Source organism: Sapajus apella, unplaced genomic scaffold, assembly GCF_009761245.1.
Source record: "Sapajus apella isolate SASKATOON/1434 unplaced genomic scaffold, GSC_monkey_1.0 scaffold2, whole genome shotgun sequence".
NCBI classification, from domain to species: Eukaryota; Metazoa; Chordata; class Mammalia; order Primates; family Cebidae; genus Sapajus; species Sapajus apella.
This window is the reverse complement of record NW_022436942.1, coordinates 49390866-49399174: the sequence shown is the minus strand read 5'-3', so window position 1 is coordinate 49399174 and position 8309 is coordinate 49390866.

Here is an 8309-nt window from a genome sequence, read left to right as displayed (position 1 = left end):
CACACACACACACACACACAGATGAAAAGAGACTACTATATACTGTTTGATTACATTTATATAAAATACTAGCAAAGGCAAAGCTATAATGGCAGAAGCCAGATCAGTGTTATATATCTAAGAAAAACTGTGTATAATCACCAACATTTATAAAACTGATTATTAAAATAGAAGAATGTTAGTTTATAAATAAATAAAGTTAAAAATTAATGAAGAAAGAAATCTGTTTTACCTAAGAATTGTTCTCCAGGAGAAATATGAATTAAAAATCAAATTTTGGTATTTTTTCTGTCATAAGAATTGTTATCCATTAAAATGATAGCAGACACCTTTATCAGTTAGTGCTATTGTTTAAATGTGTCCTTTAAAAGTTCTTGTGCTGGAATTTAATCCCTTTGCCCTCATGAATGAATTAATACCATAAGAGTGGGTTTGTTATTGCTGGAGTAGCTTTGTGATAAAAGGCAGCTCTTTCTGGTTCTTACTTTTGTTATCTTGCCATATAATGCATTCTCCCATGTCATGATGCAGCAAGAAGGCCCTCACCAGATGCCAGGGCCATGCTCTTAGAGCTCCCAGCCTTCAGACCTGTGCACTAAATAAACTTTTCCTTTATAGATTACGCAGTTTATAGTATGTTTTATAACAATAGAAAATGACTAAGACAATTAGATAAGTGCCATAACAAAAATTATGTTCCTTGAAATGGGATGTGGAACTTTTCCCAAAAAGTTAGGAAGGAAGAGTATGGTTATTTACAGGAAGCTACCTTGTTCAGACAAGACAACCGTGTACTCTGGGCAGACAATGAGAGCCAGACATTTCTAGTGAACATATTGGTTTTCATTGATCAATGGATTACCTTTGAATGAGCAGTACAACATACCACAGATTAGAAAGTAACTTAAGTGAGAAGTCATAAAGCACCAGAAAGAAATATCTTATTTTTAAATTCTTCCTAACTTGACTTTTATAGCATTTCAGTTTACTTGTTATTATTCTCTATTATATATTATGATACAACTGGAATGGTACATGATCTAAGATTATTAATATTCTCAGAAACCTTTAAATTGTCTTTGTAGTGCACCTTTCCATGCAATTTTATGTCTGGAAAATTCTGTTCTAAGAAAATGATGAGGCTAAATTTTTTTAAAAAACAGAGCAATAGTTAACTTTTCTTTCTATTCCCAAACTTTACCCATTTACTCCCTATGTGGGGAATGCTCCCGTGAGAGGCCCCCCAAATGTGTGGGCCTCACCAGACGGTGAGCTTGAGCCCAAACACAGTTTCCTGATGGAGGCAGTCGAGCTATGGGAAAGAAGGAACTAAGAAATGACTGATGTTGCAAAAGTATCTACTTCTGACTGCCATGACGCTTGGGCAAGGGTCGTGTGGTTTTGTCAGACATTATGTCTCCACTAGACCTCTGCATAACCTTTATGACTTTGTTTTTCAAGAAGTTTTACCTTATCCGCATGACTGCCTTGAACCCTAGATAATGACTTTATGGCTTAGCTTGTGACTCTTAGGTATTGTTATTTACAAAAGTGTGTTTTGGTAAAAACAGATAAAGCATACCACCTGCCCACTTTTATGATACTTGAATGTCATGCTTAAGATTGTTTTTGTGATCTTATATTTTATAAATTTCCATTCCTCTTATTGTTGATTGTGTAGACAACTTTGATCTTAAGGTATATATTGAGACCATGGACAAAAATAAATTCGCTGTTTAGGCATTGCCTTTTCAGTCCTCCAGACCCCAGCTTTTCTGTCTCTCTTTATTTCTACGCACACCCTCTTTCAGGTCGGAACCCTCTTGCTGGCCAAGACTCCCTGGTGGATCCCACATCCCTACAGCCCATTTTATATACATTTAGCTCTAGATTAGAACAGATACTAGATTTATTTAAGTCTTCCAAACTTTCTCTGGAGTAGGGCCTCATTAAATTGTGTGATTTCAAAGAGGATCATCATAGACAAACAAAACAAGCTTTAATGCATACTAAGCTGTGAACACAACTAGTAATTATGTTCCATAGTTTTAATGTATTTCTGTTGCATTTAGAAGGAATTCTTCTAAAATTACAGGTAATTTTATGAAATAAAGCAAATATAAAACCTTAAAAGACTTTCTGAAGGGATATTGTGCAAAGATAATATAGTGTTCAAAAATGTCTCAAGTTATACTTTTGAAATTGTGCTGGTACTTACAAATGCTCTTATTGGCAGTGATATATCCATATGATTTTGCATTTCCTCTTTCTCTACTGAGAATTCAAAATAGATTGTTCACCTTATTTGGTAGTAGACACAAAATTTCCCCTTGTCTATATGTAATAGCTAACCTAAACTAGAATGTCACTTTACATTTTACTATTCCTAAAGTCAGGAGATCTAAGTGCTGGTGTGGTTTTTAATCTTAGTTTATTGGTCTCTTTTCCTCTAAACACCAATGCCCTCATCTCTAAAATGAAACAATGATGTCAGATCTGTTTGTTTCACAGTGAGGTTATGAATATCAAGTACTTTTGAAAGGACTTTATGGCAAAGACATCTATCTATAAACTGAAGATGTGCTTAGCTACAAAGTGGAGTAATAGTAAACATAGAATACACAGTCATTTTTTTTATTCATGTATTTAATAATATAATCCCTTTAATTCCCCACTAAGCAAATATTAAATGCTCCTTGTGTTGTAGGGACTATTTTATGTACTTGAGATAAAGAGATATAAAGGGCACAGTGCTATTCTTCAGGCACTCGATGTCTGTCTAGGAGAATGACTTGTAAGCTGCTAATTAAAATACTATGTCCCAATTGCCATACTAGACATGCTAAACATATCATAAACAGAATGCTACAGAAATAGAAAAGTCCAGTAACACTGCCTAAGAGAAATTACTCATTACAAGAATAATTAGAGGTGCATTTTGAAGATTGATGTGATTAGAAGTTTGATTTGTGATAAGAGGATATGGTTGAATGTTAAGATTTAGGTTGGAATGGGATTGTAGAAAGAGTGGTAGGCCACTCTTTCAACTGAAGTTTCACATGAAGGATACACACCTTAGACAACATTGCTACAAACTTAAGCTAGGTAAACCAGGAATAGACACCACTAACAGACTTTTGAATGGTTTAGAGTAATGAATTCAATCACATAATTGTATGCTCTTGGAAGATGATGACAGCCAGCATCATTCTAGGAGCCAGAGAAAACAGGAGCCTGGAGTTACTGGAATGATAAACATATATGCTGTCCATTGACAGTGAATACTATGCCTAATTGCAGAGTCTTACAAACATTTCAAATCAGTCATAAAGGAGTCCATAACAGGAGTAAAGGTAAGACATGAGTATAAAACTTCCAGGATAATGGAAGTAAGTGAAGGAGTCTACAGATTTCTTTAAGTTGTCCAAAGCTTGTTTGCCTGTGGAAGTACTTTGTAGCTTATTCCTTTTCCCAAACTTAGACTAAATAGGATAAAAGCTTTATTTTTCCAGAGTTATTATTATCATTTCTAGACTTAAATGCTAGTACTTCCACTAAGTTATAATAAATTTTAACCAGGAAAAGTGATCTAAGGATTAATATTTGATAAGGAGTTTAGATTTAATCTTGTGGGCAATGAGGACTTTAGAAAAAAAAAACAGCTAAATAAGTTTTTCAAATGATTATCTGAAACTGTCAAGGTCAACAAATAGAAATGGGAATGAGACTGCCATTGACAGGAGAAACAGAAAATAATTAAGAGTGATTTACTGACTTAGACGTAATATCATCCATGAAGGAGTGATGGTGGTGGTAGCAGTAGCAAAACAGTGATAAGGGAAAGAATGTACTTAGAAATACTTCAAAAGAGGCATTGACAGAATGCGATGAGACTGGTGTGAGGAGGAGTTAAATAGAGGAGTTAGAGATTCTGGTTTTGAACCCAATGTACATGGCAATATCCCCGATCTCAGCTCACTACAACCTCCGCCTCCTGGGTTCAAGTGATTTCCCTGCCTCAGTTTCCTGAATAGCTGGGATTACAGGCATCTGCTACCATGTCCAGCTAATTTTTGTATTTTTAGTACAGACAGGGTTTCTCCATGTTGGTTAGGCTTGTCTCAAACCCCTGACTTTAGGTGATTCACCTGCCTCAGCCTCCCGAAGTGCTGGGATTACAGGCATGAGCCACTATGCCCATCAGTATCCTTAATTAAATATAGTACATAAGTGGTATGGGTAAGGCAGGGAAGATAATGAGTGCAATTTGGGCATGTTCATTTTCCAGAGGCTTATGGGGTATTCGGTTATAGATGTCATTTAGAAATATCATTCTAATGTTCAAGAGAAAGATATATTACTGACAATAAACATGCAGAGCCATTAACTTATTTCAAGTCATGGAATAAGATGGAGTGATTAAAAACATCATTTTAACTGAAAAAAGAAGAAAAACACTAACAGCTAATCTCAAAATGAAACACAAGCCAACAATTCTGAGGAAGAATGTTGCGGAGTACAGAAAAGCATTAAAAAGGAGGGTTTTAAGAAAAAAGGGAGAAACTAGTGTAGACAAAAGAGCCAAGTGCAACGGTGGGATTGGTAGGTGAAATAATGATAGTGCTAAAGTAGAAAAATCAAGGACATTGTTAACCTTAACACAACATATCATGGTTGAAATAAAATTTAAGGTTTAATGGTTTGAGAAGTTAACTGATGCTGAGAAAGAGTAAGAAAGGCTATAGAAAATGCAAAATGGACATCAATGCTACAGAAGGTTTGTTTCAAAACAGTAAAAAAGATTGTAACTTGGAAGGAAACTGAAACAGAGAGAGATTATTTTCTACTTGATTAATCAATCATGAACTGACTTCATTTCATGAAGGAGATATATTGCTAATAATAAAGGAATCCAATTTGTCTACTGTTGGGTGATCTATGAAACATGGATTCTGGCTGGGTGCAACGTTTCATGTCTGTAATTCCAGTACATTGGGAAGCCGAGACTAATGGATCACCTGAGGTCAGGAGTTCAATCCCAGCCTGGCCAACATGGTGAAACCCCATCTCTACTAAAAAATACAAAAAATGAGCCAGTCATGGCGGCCTGTACCTGTAATTCCAGCTGCTTAGGAAACTGAAGCAGAAGAATTGCTTGAATCCGGGAATGGGAGGTTGCAGTGAGCTGAGATGGTGCCACTACACTCCAGCCTGGGCAACAAGAACAAAACTCCATCTCAGAATAAATAAATAAATAAAGATGGATTTCAAATCAGAGAAGAAGGGACAGCAGAAGAAGATGAGAAAAAAGGTGGAGAATGAAAAGGAGTGATGAAAAAGTGGAGAGTGAAAGATGTAAAAGGGAAGAGAAGAGGACGAGAAAGAAGATAATAAGAAAAAAATAAGTGTTGGGGGAATGTTAGGGGTGTATAGACAGCAACAAAGCTGCCACCACCACTACCCAAATACACCAATTTCATGAAAGAGCAAATTTTTAAATCCTGCATTCATAAGAAGATATCCTAACAGCATAGTCCAATTGGGTGTACCAAAAGATAGCAATTTATTCTTGCCTATACCAGAAATCCTCCTTCTTAGTGGTTGGGTAAGGGGCAGGAGAAATATAAAATAGCACACTGAGAGTTATGTATCTATAACCGAAGGAGATCTTTGAACAATTTAAGCTGAAGGCAAAACAAAGAGAGACTGTGATAATAGGGAAAATATTATACTTACAAAATGAAATCTTAGTGAAAGAAGAAGTAACTTATGTTTTAGCATGTGTGATGTGTGTTGAGGAAAATATGCACATTGAAGGGATGGGAGTATGGACCTGATCCTCTCATAACTTCTGATTCTCTGAAGAGTGTAAGAATATGTTACGTACTCAGAGTCAAAGGGCTTCAGGAGATCTGTAACTGTTTACAACAAATCATGGAGCATCCAAATATTAAGATTATATAAAGGGATTGCTCTCTAGCACTGTGAAGTGAGGAGAAATTATGAGACTCATAAAGACTAGTACATTTCTTTCACTGGATCTTGTTCTTCTCAAAGGCAGGAAATAGATCTTATCTGTGACCTCTGTGCTTAACGCAGGGCATAGCACATTGCAGTGATGAAACTAAAATGAATGTAAAACTGGATCATAAATCATTATAACTTAAACAGATATCAATTCAGTTTATACTATATATGTATTAGTCAGACTTCTCTAGGGGGACAGAACTAATAGGAGAAGATGTATATATGCAAGGGAGTTTATTAGGAGTATTGACTCACACAATCACAAGGTGAAGTCCCACAATAGGCCTCTGTAAGCTAAGGAACCAGGAAACCAGTCCAAGTCCCAAAACCTCAAAACTAGGGAAGCCGATAGTGCAGCCTTCAGTCTGTGGCAGAAGGCCTGAGAGCCCCTGGCAAACCAATGATATAAGTCCTAGAGTCCAAAAGCTGAAGAACGTGGAGTCTGATGTTTGAGGGCAGGAAGCATCCAGCACAGGAGGAAGATGGAGGCCAGCCTAACTTCACCAGTCTAATCCTTCCACGTTCCTCTGCCTGCTTTTATCCTAGTCATGCTGGCAGTTGATTAGATGGTGCCCACCCAGATTGAAGGTGGGTCTGCCTCTCGTCCACTGACTCAAATGTTAATCTCCTTTGGAAACACTCTCACACGCACACCCAGGAAAAATACTTTGCATCTTTCAATCCAATCAAATTGGCATTCAATAGTAACCATCACAGTATAGACATAAACTTTCTCCAGTTTTCAACACTCATAAAGGGGCAATGAGAAGGATTTAAAAATTGTTAGAGATATTACACTATTATCGTTATTACAGGTAAAAGCTTTTATTATAAAGTTCCTTCATTAACTTAAAAGTATGAGATGATCTAAATAATTTCAGGCACACATAAAATTATCCTATGTTATACGTTTAATTTTGTATTATAATTTGTATATTAATTAAAAAGTGATTTTTTAAGTGATAGAGCAACCACACACACACACACACACACACACACACACACACACACACCCCTAATAGCATAGCGATACAATGAAAAATGATATATTTTATCAATGAACTATTCCCCATAGTGGCAAGCAGCTATAAAACCATTGACTTTTAGAAAATGGAACTCTAACTGAGCTCAAGCTTACTACATCTTCAAGAAAGTTTTCCTAATTAGTCATATTTGGATATACATATTTCATTTGACAGATTTTGCACACTGCCTTCTCCCACCCTCAGGATAACACAGAGAACATGCTACAGGTTAATTTTCTTATTTTTCTCAGTGATTGTTTAAGGCAAGTATGGGAAATGAGGAAAACATACCAGTGGCAAGGGACAGAAGTTGAAAAAAAGAGCAGGAAAAAAAAAAAAGAAAAAACCCTTATCAGTTCTTATTAAGTTAAAATACAAGTTTCATTCTTTGCAGCCTCAACCCACTCTTGATCGGGTTTTTGTTTTATTTTGTTTTGTTTTTTTTTTGCCAGAAAGTAGTGAATTAATAAAAATTTAATTATTTCATTATTTTTCTCATCACTTAAAATGTGCCAATGCTGCTAACATGATTTTCATAGTGGAATGTCTGTTCAGTGATATCTCTTCCTATACAATGAAAAGCTTGATTTTTACTTCTATGAAGGTACTAAAGCAGAAAGGCTGTAAGGAGTCAGATGGCAAGTGCTTTCCAATTTAAATATCTACTGCATGTGCCTTTTTCTATTGCTTATGTTCTTATATATTTTTTTGTTTTGTTTTCAAAAGAAAAAGGGAAGCAAACAATGAATTCAAATCTTAATAGCATGACTATGGGCGCTGATTGTAGTAGCCTGTGTTCTTTACTTTAAAGGCATGATTAAGAGAAACGAAATATTTTTTTTACATTTTTATCTTAAAAGGCAGGAACATTTCAGACTATCATTATGACAATGGTTGTAATACATTGTTTCTTAGGGAAGAATACTATTTTATTCTTCAAGATGAAGTACATTTTTTTCCTTGAGGTACTACAGATGGTTTTATGTAAAATTCTTATCATGATATTGTTTTTAGATAAATACTTTTTTTGGTAACAATATTTAACATTTTATCTTAAACATCTTATTTGTCTAATAATATAACTCTTGTTCTTATTCGTATTCTTTATAATGAACCAAAGAATGACTCTGGGTTACTGAGGCACAAAGGGAAGATTCATTGGAAGAGCAGACGGTAGCTTGGGAACACCTAATGGATGATAAATGAGTGTCATAAATAATAAGAAACAGGACAGCTCTCAGGATCCAGGTAGCAGGA